The sequence below is a fragment of the Danio rerio genome, chromosome 25 (assembly GCF_052040795.2).
Source record: "Danio rerio strain M-AB ecotype USA chromosome 25, GRCz13ab, whole genome shotgun sequence".
Taxonomy (NCBI): domain Eukaryota; kingdom Metazoa; phylum Chordata; class Actinopteri; order Cypriniformes; family Danionidae; genus Danio; species Danio rerio.
The window spans coordinates 24,678,611-24,700,233 of NC_141045.1; the positions used below are offsets into that span (position 1 = coordinate 24,678,611).

A 21,623-nucleotide genomic window follows, 5' to 3' on the forward strand; every position below is an offset into this window, starting at 1 on the left:
TTTGGAAGTGTTATTGCAGAGCAACATAAACAGGAAGCAGAAGAATAAATGCAAGGCAATGCGCAAAGCATGGGCCACGGCAATCACTCAACGCTAAAGTATAAGGGGCTGAGCACACCGAAAATGCTTTTACATTCCAAAAATGTGAGGTGCACCATACTGCCTTTTTTGTTGACAAGAAAAATGAAGTGCTGTGCACTTTATGTCGCTAGACAAAGACTAAATCAGCCGCGTAATGTGTGCGAGTGTTGCCGTTGATATTGTTTTAATTGTAATATTTAATAATATTGTGATATTCAAGATTTGTAAAGTCATCCAGCTCTGGATAAATTGAACACTAGTCTCTATTGCATCTTTTAAAGGCTTCTTAGTCGTCTTGACAATATGAACACTGCTGTCACCTTAATTGAATCCCCGCCTTTGCTTTCATTTGATTGGAAAATGAAAAAGACGTAACTGACATAACTCTTTTTAAGCTCAGAGTTGACTGCCACTTTCAACTGCGAGCATGCAACGGCAAAAACACAAGGCGCAGCAGGGGTGAGGCCTGCAGGGTGCATAAGCAGCACACAAACTGCTCGCTGCCTTTAGTAAACTTCACAATATGCGCCTCTCAACGCAAAAAGCACATTCGGTGTGATCGGCCTCTAAATCAGCCATTAGACGTAGATTTTTGGTTGTTTGTAAAGTGACCAAAATCCAACATCTGTCCAGCGTTGTACACTGACGTCGATGTGACATTGGGTTGCGACGTCAACCTCATTTTTATTTCTACCCAAAACGGTGTTGGGGTACAACGTCAATCTGACATCATGGTGACATCCTGTGCCTGCTAGGACAACTCTATAGCTCTTCACAACTGGATAATTTGTGTGAATTCACAAAATTAACATAATGTATTGCTGACATTGAATGACTAAAAGATTTCTATTACAAAATTCTAAAAAAAATAAAATAAAAAAAAAGGACAGATAAAGCATATTTTACTTGTTGAATATAATGTTTCCCTTAAAAAAAGATTACATTTTGTGAATATAAAAAGGTTTGGGGATGACTTTTTATACTGTCTTCAAGGCAGAAAGATTGTCTTTTGTTTTAGCATGGTGGCAACATTTTTAACAGAGCTCTGTTAATTTGCTTTGAGCTGCTACATTCCAGTAGTGCCAAACTCTTCATATTTAGCCTCTCATCCACAAGTGCTGTGGTCCAATAGAAACTGCTGATTACTCATGCTTGGCTCATGCTTGAAAGCTTGAAATATGGCCAGGTTGTTTCTAGAAGTGGATTTACATGTGAGTGGGTTATTTTTTATCAGTTTTTTAACTGTTTATAAACTGTTGCACTTAGGGATGCACTGATGAAGAAAATCTGGCTGATAATAATTGCAATTAGGGCTGCACGATTTTGGAAAAATCTGACATTGCAATATTTTGATTTGCTGTAATATACATTGCATTATAAATACAATTTCAGCAGGTGATTTGATTAGCTCTATTTGTAAAAGTTTCATGAATTAGATTAACTGGGGTGATCTAAGCCTTTTTCAATGCAGTACATCTGTGAAACATAATAAATTACAATCATATATTATTAAAACTACAGAGCAAAAATAAAAGGTACATTGTGCTTTATAGTTTTCTGCAGAGTCGAACAGTATTGAAATATAGAAAATGAACAATCAAACATAAAATAACATGGTCATCATTGTATACATAATTTTATACAATAATATACAATAATATTTAATCATATCTCTATCGTTTAATCTTTCATAAGTAATCAATCCTGCGTTTAAATTATTATTATTATTATTATGTCTGATATTAAAATATGTGTAAAACACCATAAATCAAATTAATAATGTGCATTATTGCATTTTTTTTCCTTAGGAAATAACAAAAAAATTGAAAAAAAAAAGTGTTTAATGAGTGCAATAAAGGGATAGTTTACCTCAAAAATTGTCATCATTTCCTCACTTGTTCCAAACTTGTATTAGTTTATTTCTTCTGTTAAACAAAAAAAGAGAGTATTGTAAAGAAAATTACTGGTCTGTCTAAAGGGTTTCATGGTAATTTTATCCATTTTACCAGACTTTAGTTTCTTTTTTAACTATTTACAAATTGATGTACTGATGTAAAAAAAAAAGTGTATTTTAGATTTCTTTATCCCTGCTCTTAGTGTTTCTTCTCCCACTGACTGACATTTTTGGACATTTAATGAGGCATGCTGCAAATTATTGAATATGTCATACTTAGGGATGCAATGATTATAGATTTTGGTTGTATGATTATATTCTGAGGAATAATCACGGTTTCACAGTTATCACGATTATTATGCATTCAATAATTTTAATACACTACTAGTTGAGAAAATCACATAAGAATTCCCTATATTTGTGTTATTTACTGCTGCTCAGTAACCAAATAATACAGCACAAAATAATAACAAAACCAACCAATAGTCCATTTCAAAAATAATTGAAAAACGTTTTTGGCATTTAAACATAAGTAATTATTTTACACAAATTAAATGACAAAACAATCAATGGATAAATAAATAAAAATTAGAATATAAAAAGAGTATTTGTCTAATGTAAATCTAAGCTATTAGCTAAGTATTTCCCTTTTAAAGAGAAAAATGTAGTCAAGGCTGCTGAACCTGCTGCACTTTTGTTTAACTAGATTACAAAATTGTTTGGCATTCTCATTTTGTATTTTTTTTTTCTTGTTAGAATAGACGTGTATACTTCATACAAAGTATGAAGCTGAGCATGAGCGTGTCGCAAGCCTTGTGCATTTATTGGGAATAACGAACTTGCATGCGCAAAAGATTGGATATGTGAATGCCCTTTGGTTAGTAGCCTCGGCCATAGTTATAATCAGCCTTTAATCTAGTGTGTGTGCGAGTTAGCCTCATGTACAAACTCTAATCTATAAACTAGCACACAGTTGGCATAATTTTGTTTGGTTGCAGCGGTTTTGTTTTGTCCAGAAACGCGGTGCTGAGAAGCCTTTACGATTAATTAACCATGACAAATTAAATTGGTTAATCGTTGCATCCCTAATCATACTTGGTATTTCTATAAAAATTTACATTTTCATATAGTGTTTATTTGTTGATGGTTTTTTATAATTGAAAACGAACAAAATTTTTACTTAGTTTGTATAGTGTTCATCAGTGAAAAATTATTCGTCAACTAATTTACAACTACTTTTAAAAATAAAATCTCTAGTTTATTAACCTAAATGAAAACCCTTAAGTGGCTTTAAGGTCTCAGTTGTATGTAAAATACAGTAGTAGTTTGTAAACATAAAAGTTAAAGGAGCAGTATGTTATATTGACACCCAGTGGTTGAACTAGGTATTGCATGCCTGGTTCAAAACACATGCAAGCGCAGGTTGCCTGGTTGACGACATTAACAGGAGCAAGCCTGACTATCGATATAAGAATGTTAAAGAGGTTTAATATGTATTAACTAGATTATAAACCTTTCCATTTTGTTCAGTAAGTGCTCTATTCTGTGCTTCCGAATGGCTTTATTTAAATTTCTGTCGTGTTGTGCCTGGTGCAAACATCCAAATTGCTTATCACTACGTATCTCATCACTTAGCATGTTGTTAGGATATGGACAGAGTCACAATTATTTGCCCCTTTCACACATACAGACCTTTCTGTATGGTCAAAGGTTGTATGTGTGAACAGGCCCTTTTTGAAAATACCGGTAAATTCGTTCTGGCTATTTTCCGTAAAGAGAAGTTGTAACATTACCGGTAATTTGCCGGAATGATGCGCTGTGTGAATGCAGAAGGAAGATTGCCGGAAAGAGCGCGTCCACGTCTAGAACGTGCTGACGTGAGACACCTGCTTTAGCCAATCAGAACAGTCAGAAGCATTCACATGCGCGCGGTTTATGTGAATAAAAGCCTTTGAATATTTTTCCAGACACCTTTAGCTGCTAGATGTTAGTCAGATAGCGTTTCTATGTTCCTTCTTAATGCTAACGGTGTAAATAATTATCGATAAAATGTTTATGATAATTCGTTGTTTGTTTACCTTCAAGCTTTGCTTGTGCCCGTGAGCGCACATAGCGCCAGCACACACACGTATCATGAACATCTCGACATGCGAAAGTGTTTCTCTATGTTTTCATTGGAGTTGTACTCAATACTGATCCATCCAAAGAGTTTGTAATGTAGTCAAATGTTTACAAACACAAGCGTAGCCGTTTAGAGGTCATTTCTGGTTAATGATATCAGAATTTACCAGCATTTTGCGATGGATGTGTGAATGCTCTTTTCCGGAAAAATTCCGTAACGTCCTCGCCTGTGTGAACAGCGCTTTTTTTAATTTACCGGTAAAGTCGTTCAGGATATTTTCCGGATATTTACCGGTATCACTGTGTGAAAGGGGCAAATGTAACCTACTCACCTAATGTTTATGTTCGTAATATTTATATTGTTTGCTAATTAACCACCTCATGTGGAACTCTCTGAGTACTGTTTTCCGTGAAGGCAGCCTGGGTGCTGAAATATAGTTGGCTAAATTGGCATTGGGTGGGTTAAATGACCAAAACAAAGACATTTTCAAAGTAGAATATCTGACTTTACTATTTTTCTGATAAACTAGAATGTTCACTTGGCATGTTTCTTAAATGTCTGCAAAAATATTATGGAATTTTTATGCTTTAGAAGAGTCAAAAAAGTACATGCAGCACTAAAAAACAAAAAAACAAAAAAAAAAATTATCTTCCGATTGAAAGAACCAATTGTGTTGTCATGCCTGTGAAGAGTCATTAGTAATTCCAGACTTGCTACCTGCACAAACATATGTAGGTTTGTATTAAAGTAGCAAAATCCTATAATGGCCTTTGGTCATTGGCTGCCTGCAAAACAATGTCTGCTTTGACCCTAAAACACTGTAGTTGTTTGATTTGTGTGGTTGGCTTGTCGTGAAAGTGCTGTTTTCTGAACGAAAAAGCTAATTCATGAGAAAGACTTATTTTTTCTGTCATGGACTGTAAGTGGTAGGCCAATTAAGACACAGGACCATCTGACCAATAAGAGCCGAGTAAGCTCTGGAGGGACCAGGGGCATGTTCAAGCTCAGACCGTCGTCAATTATTTACAATAAAATGACAGACATTATATCTTTTTTTTTTAATTTGCAGCAATAATTCTGACATTTGTCATTATTGGAAGATTTAGAGCAATACATTATATTTATATCCATTCTTATATATTGTTATGGAAATATAAATCCTTTGCATTTGTTCACCGAATGTCTGTGTGAAAAATCAGAGCTGCATTTTGTTCTGCATTCTCACTTTATATCAGATGGACCATTTAAAAGTTGGATGTTTCTAGTAGCCTAAAATAGTACAGAAATTAAAGAACATTTGTCATGTTAAGTCCAGATTAACATGAAACAAATGTTTGAAAATAAATACTAAGTCATTATTGTTGTTTAATGGCTATTTGAACATGCCACTCAGAAGGCTGCTTATGATGCCATAAACTGCATCTGAGGCATGTTAGAAGTTTTGGAATCGATACAATGCACATTTGTGCCCTGGGGAGATTAACCTCCATTCATGTGTTTGCATTTATTTTTTATGTAATTTTATGCAAAAATGGTGTAAACCCAGGAAAAAGCAGGATATATTTACTTTTGCTCGGCTCAGCTTATTTCCATCCAGTTACGCGACATATTTTATGACACATATTACAGCGGACTTACACAGTCCAGACACTAAGAAAGAGCGGAATGAACCACCAACTTACCCAGCATATGTTTTACGCAGTGGATGCCCTTGCAGCTGCAACCCTTCAATGGAAAACATCCATACACATTCATTCACACATACACTACGGACAATTTAGCCTACCCAGTTCACCTGTACCACATGTTTTGTGCTTGTGGGGGAAACCGGTGAACACGGAGGAAACCCACGCAAACACGGGGAGAACAGAAATGCCAACTGAGCCAGCCGAGGCTCGAACCAGTGACCTTCTTGCTGTGAGGCGAACGTGCTATCTACAGCGCCACTGTGCAGCTAAACTGAAATGTAAACTGAAAATATGGACAAGACAATACATTTTAAAAACAAAAAGTCTGTTGGTTGATTTAGTTTGAAACAGACAGACACACTTGATTGATTTGATTGATTGATTGATTTCTGGTACGGATTAGCATGTTTTTAGCATAGATTAGCATGTTGCTAACGTAGCATGTTGCTTGCATGTTTCCTGTACACATTAACATGTTTCTAGCATATTTCCAGCATGGATTAACATCTTGTAAAATGTTTCCAGTACCATTTAGCATGTTATTAGCATGTGTCCAGTTTGAATAAGCATTTGTTAAAACAAAGTATAGACCTGTCTGTAGGAACGAACTTTAAATGGATTCTGTTGTGATCTGGCACTATATGAAGAAAATAAAATTTAAATAAAATAACTTTTCTTTCAAGGTGGGCTGGTTCATAATATAGACAATATTGTGAGATGTAAACAAAAACAATAGTGCCAACCTATTTCCTGTTTTACGTTTTTAATTTATAAAGCTTTCAAGAGTACAAAATTAGTGATAAATACTGTGATGATAGCATTCCTCTAGTCACAGTTATGAAATAGTTTGATTGCAAGCAGGAACTTTTCATGAACTATTTACATTGAAATGGTCTAGTGGAAACACTGTAGTTGCAACTCTATGGTTATTAGAACAGGGTGTTCAATGCACCCCGTTTCCATTTAGAAAACATTAAGCTATGTTTGAATGCAGCCCAGACCTTTAAGTAGGTCTGTCATGATATCAATTCTTGTGCAATATATAACACAGCAATTGATTGCAATAATGTAAATTATTATGATTTAAAAAACATTGTTTTTTTAACAATGCCAATATCACGATATTATAGCATAATAATGCAAGTACACTTTCAAAGAACACAGACTATTTTATTATACATTTTAAAATGTATTCATACACAATCTCACCATGATGCACATTCCCATTCTCCATATGTTTATAACATTATGACAAACCATTTATATGATCATTATTTATATTTTAAATACGTGCCCCCGAAAATTATTTTTTTATGTTGCACAATAATTCCATTAAAGAACTGTTTAGACACTTTAGTTAAGAAAGGTATGCTGAAATGCACATTAGTAGAAAATTTGTTTTTTTGAACATAAATAGATTTTAAACCATGTCGTCAAACACTTCTAAAACAAAATTAAGAGATTAAATATTGTAATGGAGCACTTTCAAATCAATTGTTAGTTGAATAATCGTCTTGAATGTAAAAAAAAAGTGTGTAATAATAATAATCATGATCCTAATAATGACAATAATAATGCAAGTACTAAATACTTTATAACAAACACTGCAGTATTTGGTTCTATTTTGCTTTGAAGGATGCTAAAGCTAAAGGCTAACCTCATGTTCCAGCATGTTTAATAGGATATGTTGATACTGGAGCACAATAGAATCCTTCATTTCTTTGTTCTGGTGTTTCTTGCAGTGTCTGAAGGTCTGTGAAATGGTTGTTTGGAACTGCCAGCCACAATTCATTAAAAGCATCCTGGGTAATACCTTTACACCTAATCCATTATGTTAAGACCTAATATGTCTGCCAAATGCATGTCTGACAAATACAAGGGTATTGCTTGGAAATGAATGACGGAGAATGTTTTTTGTTTAAATATATCAGTGACTTATATAAATTGTTTACACAGTATATCAGCGCTCCAATATTTACAGGTCACTAAAAGTTCACTTATACTCAGGTTACTTAAGCTATATACAGATATATACAGTATCCAACATGATCACAAGAGACAACCTGTTAAGATTTAGATCCATGTTAAATGTGCAGTAATATTGCATCACTGATGTTTCCAAATAAAAGCCTTAGGTTACTTTACTCTAAGTAAGGTAGATGTGAACATGACTTCTCCTACCCTTAGAATTCAATCAGTTTTCTGCCTTTGCTTTCATTTTCTTCTTACTAAATCTATAAAGATGCCACAGCTAGAAAAATTAGTACAGTTCAATATTAGTATTACATAAAAAGACCACTTTTTTATCTGTCTGAGGTGGTAGGTTAATATTTGCATGCTTCTATGTATATTTTTTTCAGAAATATTTGTATCAGTCATGCTGTATCTGCTTTATAATTGAATGTTCACGGTGCTAAGTGTATGTGTACACACAACCAAACAAGTTTTTCTTCTGTTGCAATCCATGTTATAAATGACATTTTTTAAGCCCCAAAGGGACAAAATTGCCAATTGTCAACCTAGGAAACCACAGAAATGTAGTCACTTGACAATTATACACTTGGGCCTAACTGTGTAGAATGTTCTAAGCAATAATGCTAACCAGGAAACCTTGATCCTTTGTACATTTAACATGGTAGATCATGTTGTTTTCCAACTTTTATTTTTAGAGTTATAATGCTCATACACTACCTGACGTAAGTCTTGTCATCGATCTTAGATGTAAGAGCAACAAATAATAACTTGACTTCTAGTTGATCATTTGAAAAAATGCCAGAAGGTCGATTTTTCTGAATCATCTGTTGAACATCCAATCATATGAATCATCTGTTGAACATCCATGAACCCACATAGTAACTTACAGAAATCAGTCCAGTTTGGTGAAGGAAAAATCATGGTTTGGGGATAGATTCAGTATGGGGCCATGTAAAGGCTGATTTATACTTCTGCGTCAAACGCACGCGTATGCTACGGGATTGACGCATAGGCCTTCGCCGTGGCCATCAGCGTCGCTGACGTGCACCTCTTAAAAAATTTAACTACACGTCGCAACAACGCGTAGAGCAAGCTCTGTGATTGATCGGCTTGGTAGCGCTGACGAGTCTGGGCGGGACAGAGTTCTGCGCGAATGGTGCGAGCCCAATGTAGCAATTGTTTACAAGCGTGGAGTCCCGTGAAGGGGCTCCGAATGGAAAGTTTTGTTTTGTGTTTACCTAATTGTTAAAGTTGTTGCACGCCCGCCGGTTCCTGCCTCAAAATGAGCGAGTTTGCGCCACTTGTACATTTAGGAAGTGTTCAGGAAAAGCAAAACAGCAGCGAAGAAACTCGACACAGAGGAACATTTACACCTATCTGCCAACTAGTGTTTCGGAAGTGTTAATGCAGACCAACAGAGACAGCGCGCAGAAGTATAAATGCACAGCTAAGCGCGTTGCACGCCGGTCACTTGAAGCCGATAAACCAGGTTTGAGAGATCTTCAGAGTGGATGGGAACATCAACAGCCCAATCACCAGAGATGAACATTATTTAGCATGTCTGGGGTAAGATGGAGGAAGCATTGAAGATGAATCCAAAGAACCTTGATAAACTCCTGCAAGAACACTTTCATTGCCATTCTAGATAATCTAGAGGCCTTTGCCTTTCATATCATCCATTTCTGATACCAAATGATGAACTAGAAGTCAAGTTATTATTTGTTGTTGCTAAAACATGGATAGGCAACAAGACATATGTCAGGTAGAGTATATATTAGCTCATATATATAGTGTTATGCAAAGGTTTGGAAACCCCTTTCAGAATTGGTTTATATGTTAATTATTATAAGTAAATTAAAACATTTAAAAAATGAGAGATAAAACAGAATGCTTGTTATTTTGTATGTTTTACCGACATGAGTAAGATATTTTACATAAAATATGTTCACATATAATCCACATGACAGAAAAATAGTCGAAATTATTAAAATAACCCCCTGAAAAAGTAATTATGTATGATTTTGAGTTCCATCTATTCACAATGAATGTAATTGAGAGACAATTTGAAACCAGAAGGAAGCACGAAGCACAAAGAGTCAGGCAGGTGACTTTTGGAGTCTGAAAATTGAAGTAAATTAGATTCAATTTGTGCTCAAACAAGCATAAGTAACTTATGTTGCTTCTGAAGGGCAGAACTAAATGTAAAAAATTGTATGTCAACAAAAATAGAAATATTTGGACATCTTCATCCCGTTCAAAAGTTTTCACCCCCTGGCTTTTAATGCAGCATGTTTCCTTCTGGGGCATAGGTGAGTGTTTAAACCTTTTTTTAATTGTTGGCTTTCAGTTCCTCAGTTGACTTTCAGTCCATCAGTTGACCTTGGTGTGAAAAGTTGAGTCTCAAATCTTACAGCCACTGCTGGAAAGGGAGAGAAAATGTGAAATATCCTAGAAAACTAAAGAATCTGCAGGTCAAGAAGCATTTCTTTGAAGTACAGCAGGTACTTCAACTGTTCATATTAAACAAGGGATTCTTAAACAACCATAGCAATGCAAAAAAAATAAATAAAAATTGTAGATCGTCGAAACCCCCCCCCCACCCCCCCCCCCCCAAAAAAAAAAAAACAAAAAAAACCAAGGGTTCACAACTAATTGCAGGGGTTATTTTAACAATTTAAGATATTTTTGTCTTGTGGACCATACAAACATACTTATGTAAAATATCATACTTGGGTATATAAAATAAATATTATATTTCAAATTTTTTAAAAAATAGATTATTTGCATTTTCAGTCTGTAAGGGGTTCCCAAACTTTTGTAATCATACTTGCAGTCATATAGTGCTTTCTTAAATATGTAGCAGAAGGTTGTGAATAGATTTTACTGATCTGGCTGAAGGATTTAATGCCAGGATTTTATGGTAACTTCATCCGTTTTACCTGATTTAGAAAGCAATGATTGACCCAGTCTGTAATTTACAGTGGAAACTTTTAGATTATATATATCAGATGATCCAGGCTGCTGGTCATGTTCTCCTAGTTTTGACGTGCAATGTTTGGAGCGCTGGAAGGCATCCTGCCCTACTTTTCCTCCTCTGAGGCTGCAGAGTTACTGTTAAAAGAGTGTGTTACACATTCATTTGGGGGGCTTGTTATAGAATGACACAGCAAAGAGGGGGAAGAAATATGGGGCATTTTAAATGTAGCAAAAATAGAACAAAAATAATAGAAAAAAAAAGATTAATTTAATCTCATGCTGCCAATGAGAGTATGAGATTAACCACTAGTCCATTAAAGTAATGTGCATAACATTTTTTGTCAACATTTCATCCGCAATGTTTTATGGTTCTATTTGTATTCATCTAGTCGACACATTCATTCATTCATTAATTCATTCATTCATTTTTTTTTTTTGACTTAGTTCCTTTATTAATCAGATGTTGCCACAGTGGAATAAACCGCCAACTTATCCAGCATATGTTTTATGCAGCGGATGTGTCCAGCTGCAACTCATCACTGGGAAACACACATACACTCTCATTCACAGACATACACTACAGACAATTGAGGCGACCGTGCTACCCACTGCACCACAGTGATGCCCCTATAATGTCTTGAAGCTGAAATGACTAAATTAGACTGACTAAGTATATGTTTTTGTTTATTTTTTGGAGTATGCTAATCATTTGGTAGTTTATTATTTTATAAACACAAACAAAACAAACTTGTCCTAGTGTTTTGTGCTAGAAGCAAATTTTCTTTTAACACAACCTATTCACAAAGATTTCCATGACTAGAATTTAATTGTTTAAGTTGAATACAAACATGTATTGTATAAGTAACAGGGGCCAGCTAGTAAGTGCTGTGGCAAAGAACCGGTAAGGTTTCATTGGTGCCGTGTCCCAAATTGGAGTGAGGTTTGGGGCGGTGAGTGTAAAGGAGGTCAGCTAGTAGGTGCTGTGCAGGTAAACCTCACTCCTCCGACCTCTAAAGGTGCTCTAGCGACAGATGCTGGAGGCCATGGTCTTTTGCCTCCGTAGTAGAGCACCCGACTCCCATGCGGAAGGTCGCCGGTTCATTACCAGCTCGGAGTGGGTTGGGTGGCATAGGACCGGCGGGGTTACATAGTTATAACGTTTTAGATTAACGGTTAGCACACATTATGGTACAAAATTAGTCACTCAGTGAGTGTTACACCTCAGCGTTTTATGTTAACAGTTAGCGTTTATGTCCAAAACATACAGCCAAATCAAAATGCACCACAGATTATATATTGGAGACAGGTCAGGACTGCAGGCAGGCCAGTCAAGTACCAGAATCCTCTTCCTTCACAGCTGGGACTTTGTAATGTGTGTATAACGTGGTTTTGCATGTGGTTTATGTACTTTTCTGCATTAATGGTGCCATCACAGAAGCACAGAAATATTTTGACATCATGACATTTTTTTTTTTTTTAGAAAAATTTTATTATAATTATGAAAAAATACAAGTCAAAGTAACTTTGGAATTCACTACTTTCATTTTTTTTTTTTATTTGCGGTTTCTATACTGTCTTAACTTTTTTTCGGTTTTGGGGTTGTATTTTTTTTTTACACAAGTAAAAAGCTAAAACTCTTTAATCAAGGACTAGATTGCTGTTTTAGTCTCTGCTTCTGCCTATACAAGCTAGCCGTAAGGATTTCCATGACTTGAGTCTAATTTAGGAAGTGAAATTGAGCATGAGGATGATCCAAAATTGGTCACAGATTCGAAGGAACTAAATGGATCACTGTGTTCCCTTCATGTTATGCCATCTGGAAATGGAGATCTTTGTGCTGTGGTGAAGAACGGTTCCTAGGAGATTGGGCTGTCCTGAGCTGTAATTGGCCCCACTAGATATTCTAAGGTACATAAACACACAGATCAAGTCTGTACTTAACGCCTGACTGTGTTTCATGAAGGGTAAATAAGTCTGTTCCCTTCTCCTCATGTCAGGAGACACCTAAGGAAGGAAAGGAAATATAAGCATACAAGAGGTGAATTGTGAGGAAGAAATGCTGGCATGGTTCTTTTAAGTTTCAAAGAGTTTCTCAAGATCCCAAATAGTTACAGTGTCAAGTAATCAAATGAAGACCATCAAATAAATAAATTATTTAACCGAAAATGTATTTATTCATAATCTTATCACTTTAAACTTGAGTCATGTCATTATTTGATGCACTGGTTTTTTTAATTTTTTTTTATCTGTGGAACCCCACAGAAATAGGTTTGAATGTGAGTAAATATTGGCAATTGTTATTTCTAAAATATTATAAATGTATTATTTTATTAAAGGATGTTTGCTTTTTCATCTGAAACCATTACAGTTTAATCTGTCAGGCGATATTTTTAAAGCCTGAAAAGAATGCTTCAAATTTGAGTTTTCTCATTGACTGTTACAGTGCACCATATGGTGAACTCGTGTGGCATTAAGCACATGCTGGGGGGCGAGGGTTGGATTTCACATACCCATGTGCCAGAGGTGCTGATGCACACCAGCCCTCCCTGCTTATGTTTACCTTGGCAACCAGTGTAAAGTGTAAACAAACATGGCACACCTCTGCTGGGCTTTTGTGTATGTGTGTGTGGTTGGTAGGGTATGAGTATAGTGATGTCCCATGGTACCTGATGTACAGAGAGCTGTCAAATGTTTTCCCACAAACCATAATTTCAATTTGTTTCAATATTTTATATATTTATTATATATATATATATATATATATATATATATATATATATATATATATATATATATATATATATATATATATATATATATATATATATATATATATATATTAGTGGCGGGACTCCTGGCTATTTTGACGAATACACACCATTGTTACACAGAGCCCAACATGGAAGTTTGTGATTGGGTCAGCCCAATGTCAATAAAGAAAAGAACCAATGGGCTGCAGATTATGTCACAGGGCTGCAAACATCTCACCTTCAGAGCGTGACAGACAGCTCACAGCACCGTCAATCACTGAGGCAGAAAGACATGAGAGTCTGCTAATTGTTTTATGGGCCGATCAGATCATAAGAAGATAATCAGCTCGGCCCAAAAAGTACGTTTTTATATATATAAGCAATATCTCACGAGTAGCAGTGCGATATGGCTGTATATCGGCACTGGTGGGAGGCGTGCGTTGGCATAAGGCCGCCATTTTTTTTTTAAAAAAATGCACACACAATATCTTTGTGTGTGAGGAGGGGTATCGGTAAAATGAGGAGCTGCATCACATTTCCTGACTCGCTCCTCCAAAACACCCCAAATTGGCTCAATAAAATTTATGTCTGGTGACAGTGCAGGCTATGTGAGATGTTCAATTTCACTTTGGGGATTCTTTACACCGTAACTCTCCTGGATGTGGGATATATATGTATATATGTAACAAGTTATTTATACATTATACTATTGCTATCTACAACATAATTTTTTGTTTTGTTCTGCAAACTACTGATTTCTTTTTAAATTATAAATTCAAAATATCAGAATAGGTGTGTTCAACAATGATATGTCAACAATGTTTTAATATTCAATGTAACTACACAAGAGTCAAGCTTTAAGGAAAATTATTGAAACAATTTTTATATTTTTTTGAGCAAGATGCTATTGGTCGAATCCAATTCAACAATTTATGCTAAGCTAAGCTAAAAGTGCTTCTGGCAGACCTGAAGATCAGCTGAATGCGGGGGCGGACTTAGTAATTTGGGGACTCTAAGCAATTCCAGGTATGGGGCCCTAGCATTAAAACTCTCTTTCTCTATAGATATTTCTTTCCTTTGTAGATTTTTTTTACTTATTGTTATTTTTATTTTTATTTTTTGGTGAAAAAATGCATTTAAAGATATATATTTAAGTGGAACCTTTATAATAATGTAAAATTAAGCACAATAAGCTCACAAATATACACAAATATAACTTCACTAACTAACCATATGTACAGTTAATTAGGCATATTTGTGATTAGATTTTAATATTTGCATGTGCAATACGAAAGAAATATTCCACTATTTGTGGGTGCCCTAGGTTTTAAAGTCCTGATGGTTATAGACAGATTTTGCAACATATAATAGAAAATAAATAAAAGAGCTATATGATTAATGAAGGCTTCTTGGCATTTGTTTGGCCCCCTAATTCCTCTGGGCCCTAAGAGGCTGCTTTGCTTATTGGTTAAGTCCGCCCCTGGCTGAATGGATTAACATATGTTCAAACTCGACAGTCTTCTTCAAAAAAAGTGGAGCATTTTTTTAAGAATCAATGTTTGCTGGGACAACTCAGATACTCATTCATTCATTCATTCATTCATTCATTCATTCATTCATTCATTTTCCTTTCGGCTTAGTCCATTTATTAATTAGGGGTCGCCACAACAAAATGAACCGCCCCCAAATTTTCAAATCACTACAAGTGATTCAGATAGACAAACTGTCATTTTCAGACATCTTGCACTTATTTGGGTTTAACTGGCAGCATTCACACTTATTTAAACAAACTGTACTAGCAGTTACACAGTTTTGTTTTGTTACAATCCAGTCCAACACATGCTCTTAGTCTCCAACCGTTGCAGTGACATTTAGTTGAGTTCAGGGTGACATTACTTGTAATAATACCAGCATTCATTAATAGCAAACCAGTTCAACAAACGTAAGGACAGCAACCCCCCCTCTTGAGTTTCTTAAGTTAGTTTTCATGCTTGTGTTTGTACAGCAGGGTGCTGTTTTTTTAAAGGCGTGGAGATACATGAGGTCAATTCTGCTTTTGAGCTTGCAGAATGAGAAAATATCACCAGACACCATTTCAGCCTATCAGAGGAATAAGAGGGGGGCGGCATCTGCGTTTCCCCTCACAGTTTTTTTGCATATGGCTCACACAGGATTCTGATTTTCTCTGCAGCTTATTTAATTTAGACACACTTCAAAATAAAGCTTATCGCTCCTTTCATTTTCGCTGCTATTGTTTGCTTGTGAACACATTTTGTAAGGAATTCAGATAAATAAATAAAGTCTAGAACAATGAATGTGCTCAGTCAGACCCAGCGTCGTTAAAACACACACAGCAGATTTTGAATCCAGGTTCCAACAAAGTGATTCCTTAAGGATTTAACAGACTGTTTTGGTTTGTTATGGGTGTGTGTAAATGCATTAGACATCTAATCATTGACAAAGGAAGGGGGATTTGTGTTGTGTTTGCAGAGTTTTATACTACTAGGTCAAGGTTTCAACGGCTTGACCTTGATTTACCTACAATAACTGTGTTATAGGTTAGTAGGCTATATTGTATGTCAATGATTATAATGTGTGTAAAGGAATAGATCAGCTCAAAAATGTATACTGTTGCATATATAACACCTGTTTGACTTTCTTCTATGGAGCACAGAGGAAGATATTTTGTAAATATACACAAATAATTTCTATATTTTGCTTTGGACCCTGACTTTTTCAGAACCTTGTTTCAGAAACTTAACTCCAATAATTCTAAATTCAATATAGAGTTTAAGCTTCCTGTCACATAATATATGCACAGGAGACACTGTTTGTTTATAACTGTGAGGAAAGGCACATGTTGAGCTGTTTATCAAAATGGTACTTGCTCATTATGAGAACCATTTTGTAAAGCAGCAGTGTCAGCTCATATGTGAGTTTACGTCTGCAATTATGTTAATATGCATTAGCAAGCTGTTGTGATTGTGAATGCGCCCGGAACTGAGGCTGTGGATGTAATGTTGTAAATAATGTTGCTGGATATTGCCTATGTATTAATTTTTATATATTTTATATATTTATTTCCTCAAGGACCTCTTTTTGTGGTTGAACTATTCCTTTCTGTAAAACTAGGTCTGTAGGTCTCGTTTGCTGTTCCAGATTTCTGAACTGGTATTTTTAGATTATTTTTAATCTACTTAACAATGTCTAGTTAATAAATAATTTGGGCAAACTTTAGAGAGATAGTTTACCTAAGAATGATAATTACCTCACAGTTTACTCTCTCTCTCTCTCTTTCGTGTGGTTCCATATCTTTAGGAGTTTCTTTCTTCTGTTGAACACAAAAGAAGATATTTTTTATATATATATATATATATATATATATATATATATATATATATATATATATATATATATATATATATATATATATATATATGTGTGTATATATATATGTATATATATATATATATATATATATATATGTGTGTGTGTGTGTGTGTGTGTGTGTGTGTGTGTGTGTGTGTGTGTGTGTATAACATTTATACACAAGTATTAATGTGTATAAAGCATCTGTTTTGTGAGAAGTGCTTATGTGATATGTGATATGGAAAATCACATAAAGCACTTCAGCTTTACTGTAGACATTTCCTCTAGCTAGAATGACTTTCTGGGTACCATTGGCACCCTTTTGGCAGTGGAAACGCAAACCTGATAAAGGTTACTCATAACGACCCGCCTCATACCGGAATGTACTACGCGGTGGAAACTGTTCATAAATGACTTAAATAGGCTCTGTATTTATTGTACAAACATTATACAGAATACTCCATATTGCATTCTGCCCATAAATTAGATATATGGCCAAACAATTAATGTACACGCTTGCAACGCAGTTTGCGAATGTTCGTTGGAACGACAGATTCGGGAAAAACGAAATCAATGAACTATGTTTGTATGTTCGGCTAACAATGGTGTTTGGAAACATTTTTGGGTGAAAACTCACTTTAACACTGTAATTTAGCTGTAGCTTTTCCTCTTTTTATAGTTAGTTGATTGCTTGCCACTACAACTGTATGTCTTTTTATTGCTTCAAAGTTTTTTCATAGTTTTTGAGATGGCAAAACTGAATTTGAAGCCAATCATAGGTGATTTAAAACTTGAAACAATGGCAATTTTCTCTCGATTTAAACATTGTTGCTATATTTTTACAGTGCTATTTTTTACTTGACTGACATTACCTATGTTTCATTAAAATATGCAAATTCGATTTATGCACAAAACTGGAAAATCACATAAAACATTTGTGAATAAAGCAGCATTTAATTTCTGCAAGGTTATATTACTAATCCACTTTTGATGATGAACTTTATCTATGGGATTTTAGAAAGACCAAAACAGCAGTTCTGATGTTATGCAACATGGTCGATCTGATGGTTTGTCCATTAATAATGTTCTGTTAGACCAGGGGTCGGCAACCCGCGGCTCTAGAGCCGCATGCGGCTCTTTAGCGCTGCCCTAGTGGCTCCCTGGAACTTTTTCAAAAAATGTTTGAAAATGGAAAACGATGAGGGAGGTAAATATATTTTTGTTTTAATATGGTTTCTATAGGAGGACAAACAATCTTAACGTTTTCCAATGCTGTAAAAGTGTGTAGAATATTTAATTTCAACATTTCTGTCAACGAAGATTTGCGTCATAGCCTGCGACACACGTTTCTATCAGCAGGGCGGGATGCCAGGCAGGTAGCTGTTGTAATCAAACCGGCGGCTGTGTGATGCGCCATGGAGCGCAAGCTGTCTTTGCCAAAGATGTACAGCAGGGCACGCTTTCTCATTTTCCCTCCCTGAGAGAATTCAAAGAAGCCCATCCCGATCACTAATTCAACGGTGATTATTTACAAGGTGCGATCGTTGATATGCAAACTGCAAAGAAGGAAAAAAACAAGACTGTCTTTCCTTGACACACACCCTTGGAGATTGACCCTTCCTTGTTCCAAGTGGTGCTCGCTGCAGAGCCATTTGAGGAGAGGTGAGCTCCAGAGAGGGGGAGCTTAAGCTTGAGCTCCACCTTTTTTGCACTTCTTCTACGAGTGATGTCACTGGGGGTAGGGTTAGGGGTGGGGTTGGAGTACGCATTAAAACAGCTTACAGGAGGAGGAGCGACAGCTCATGCTCCCCCTCTCTGGAGCTCACCTCTCCTCAGATGGCTCTGCAGCGAGCACCCTCCCTTGTTGAGCACATTCCCAGGAATGACTCGAGCTGATCTTGAAATGGAAATGGCAGGCTGCGTTTTATTGCACTGTTAGTTGCCCAGATAAGGGGCACGTTGTGCACATTCATTTTGATGTTGTTTTTTTGAATCCTCAAAATAAAAAAAAACATTAAAAAATCTGATTTCTTTATTGCATTTCTTTAATTTCATCAAAGCAAAACATAATGCAATAATATTGTAATGAAGTTAAACTTGATCATTAAACATAATTCATTAATATTGTAATGAAGTTAAACTTGAACATTAAACATAATTCATTAATATTGTAATGAAGTTAAACTTGAACATTAAACATAATTCATTAATATTGTAATGAAGTTAAACTTGAACATTAAACATAATTCATTAATATTGTAATGAAGTTAAACTTGAACATTAAACATAATTCATTAATATTGTAATGAAGTTAAACTTGGTCATTAAACATATTTCATTAATATTTTAATGAAGTTAAACTTGATAATTAAACATAATGCATTAATATTGTAATGAAGTTAAACTTGATCATTAAACAATTCATTAATATTGTAATTAAGTTAAACTTGAACATTAAACATAATTCATTAATATACTGTAATTAAGTTAAACTTGAGACGGCATCGTACAACAGAGTAGTCACATAGCGCGTCATTCTCTATAGGATGCACTGCAGGGAAATGAACATTTAATCATGAAGGCTCAGTATCTATTCGTAGCCAACAAAGTCATTTTTATAGTAGGCTAATATAGCTAATATAAATACATACAGCATGTGTTGCCATCATTATAAGGCTTATATAAAGCTTTTAATTTTTTGCGGCTCCAGACATATTTGTTTTTGTTTTTTTTGGTCCAATATGGCTCTTTCAACATTTTGGGTTGCCGACCCCTGTGTTAGACAAAGTGATATCGCTTTTTTTTTTTAATGCGCATGCTGGAATTCATTCAGCAAATGTATTTCCATTGTAGTTTTTTTTGTAATTTCTTATCAGATAAAATGTTTATATTACTCCGTTATTTCAAATGTTCACAATATATGGATATCTTGGGATTTCCATTAAGCATTTGTTACTTATCTCTCCCTAAACTATTCACAGTGATTCTCTCCCTGTGCAAGATCAGATTAAAATAATATCAACGTTGACCAAAGAAGGTTATTTAACGTGTATATCTGAAATTTCCACCTCTACTTCTATTTTAATTAAGTGTTTACCCACAGTAAAGGTTTTATCTACACTTTAAACTGCATTATCGTTCTGTAAAACTAAGTGACAGTGTGTTGATTTTTGCTGTACAGAGCTGGTCTCTATATTGACCATCATCCAGTCAATAACCTCAGAGGACATCAGGACAGAAATAGACATATGGCACTCTGGGAAAAGGGCACTAAAGGTCAAAATGTTGACTTTTTTTTTTTCCATCACGTAGAAGATAACCATCACTGATCATGTCCATTAGCGTTTGTCCTCTCTCAGGTCAGATTATAAACCATCACATTTTGGGTAATCCAAACCACTCCTTTAATAGTCGAGCTGGTATTTGCAGGATTATTCTATCAGCACATTTGCTGAACTCGTATTAATCTAATGCTTCTAAAAACTGTTCTTTCTCATGTGGAAAATCTGTAATTTGGTGTCATATTGGGCGAGCACTTTTTATAAAACACACAAATATACAGTAATATATATTTAGTGGTGGGCCGTTATCGGCATTAACGTGCTGCATTAACGTGAGACTCTTATTGCGCGATAAACATATCGCCGTTAATCTGTTCTCAAAGTTGGGTTGGGAGCTGGGTTTATTCTACGCAAGCTATGATGATGTTTGATATTTTTGCGTGGATGTATACCTGACTGGTGAGTCGTCTGATAAAAAAGTGCCCTTCTGAATCAAATCAGCAGGATGCCTGACTTTAACTGCAGGTCGACAGTTACACTTTAACTCATGAACATTTCATTCATGCCCCTGTGACAAACTGGGTTATTAGACACAAATAAGGAGTAAAGACTGGTGAGGGTGTTATGGAATTTAGTAATGCACGCCAAAATGGAAAGAAAAACTTCAGCGTTTCACTGTGTGTGTGTGTGTTTGTTTGTGTGTGTGTGTGTGTGTGTGTTTGTTTGTGTGTGTTTGTGTTTGTGTGTGTGTGTGTGTTTGTGTGTGTGTGTGTTTGCGTGTGTGTTTGCGTGTGTGTTTGCGTGTGTGTTTGCGTGTGTGTTTGCGTGTGAGTGTGCGTGCGTGTGCGTGTGTGCGTGCGTGCGTGTGTGTGCGCGCGCTCCTTTACGGACAGCTTTGTGTGGGGATTTTGTTGGAAAATATGGCGAAAAATCCTACATGACGGTGTTTACTGATCGTGGTATTTACTTCAATAATGCCACTAATATATGCATACTCCACATGTCCTTATTCCATTTCTGTTTAGTCTTTAGTCAGATTAAGGTGATCAAAAATCGCTGTTTTGAGGCCTACAGTTCAAAATTTATGTTGAACTAAATAACCAGTTAGTAAACACATGAACATCTTATTGAACTTTTTTTTTATCACCAATTATTATAGTAGAACAGTTTCTTAAGCAGTTTGTGTTTCCATAATGAAATCAGGAGATGAGCCCCTAGTCTAATGTGCCACCTGGCTTGAAAAACCCATTCTCAAAGATTTGGGTAGCACACAAACCCTGAATGCCTTCGGCAGAATTCAAATAAGCCATTTTTTTTCTAGATTAATCTAGATTTTAAAAATATTGTCTTGCCCACCTATTTTATACATATATATATATATATATATATATATATATATATATATATATATATATATATATATATATATATATATATATATATATATATATATATATATACATATATACAGTAGAAGTCAAAATTATT

General features: G+C 35.3%; 2 protein-coding genes across 3 annotated transcripts in view; one reads left to right on the forward strand and one right to left on the reverse strand.

Moving 5' to 3' along the window:
• The window catches only part of LOC147830877 (uncharacterized), a 187,132-nt gene that overhangs the window by 122,028 nt on the left and 43,481 nt on the right, over window positions 1-21,623 (reverse strand). Inside the window, exon 3 of the mRNA XM_087312377.1 lies at window positions 5,772-5,879. The gene's annotated coding sequence lies outside the window, so the exon portion shown is untranslated. The remainder of the gene's footprint in view (window positions 1-5,771; window positions 5,880-21,623) is intronic.
• The window catches only part of osbpl5 (oxysterol binding protein-like 5), a 95,802-nt gene that overhangs the window by 4,394 nt on the left and 69,785 nt on the right, over window positions 1-21,623 (forward strand). The window contains exon 2 of one of the 2 annotated variants that reach the window (XM_087312366.1): window positions 7,528-7,591. The exons of the other annotated variant lie outside the window; for it this stretch is intronic. The gene's annotated coding sequence lies outside the window, so the exon portion shown is untranslated. The remainder of the gene's footprint in view (window positions 1-7,527; window positions 7,592-21,623) is intronic. 2 annotated transcript variants of the gene reach the window in all.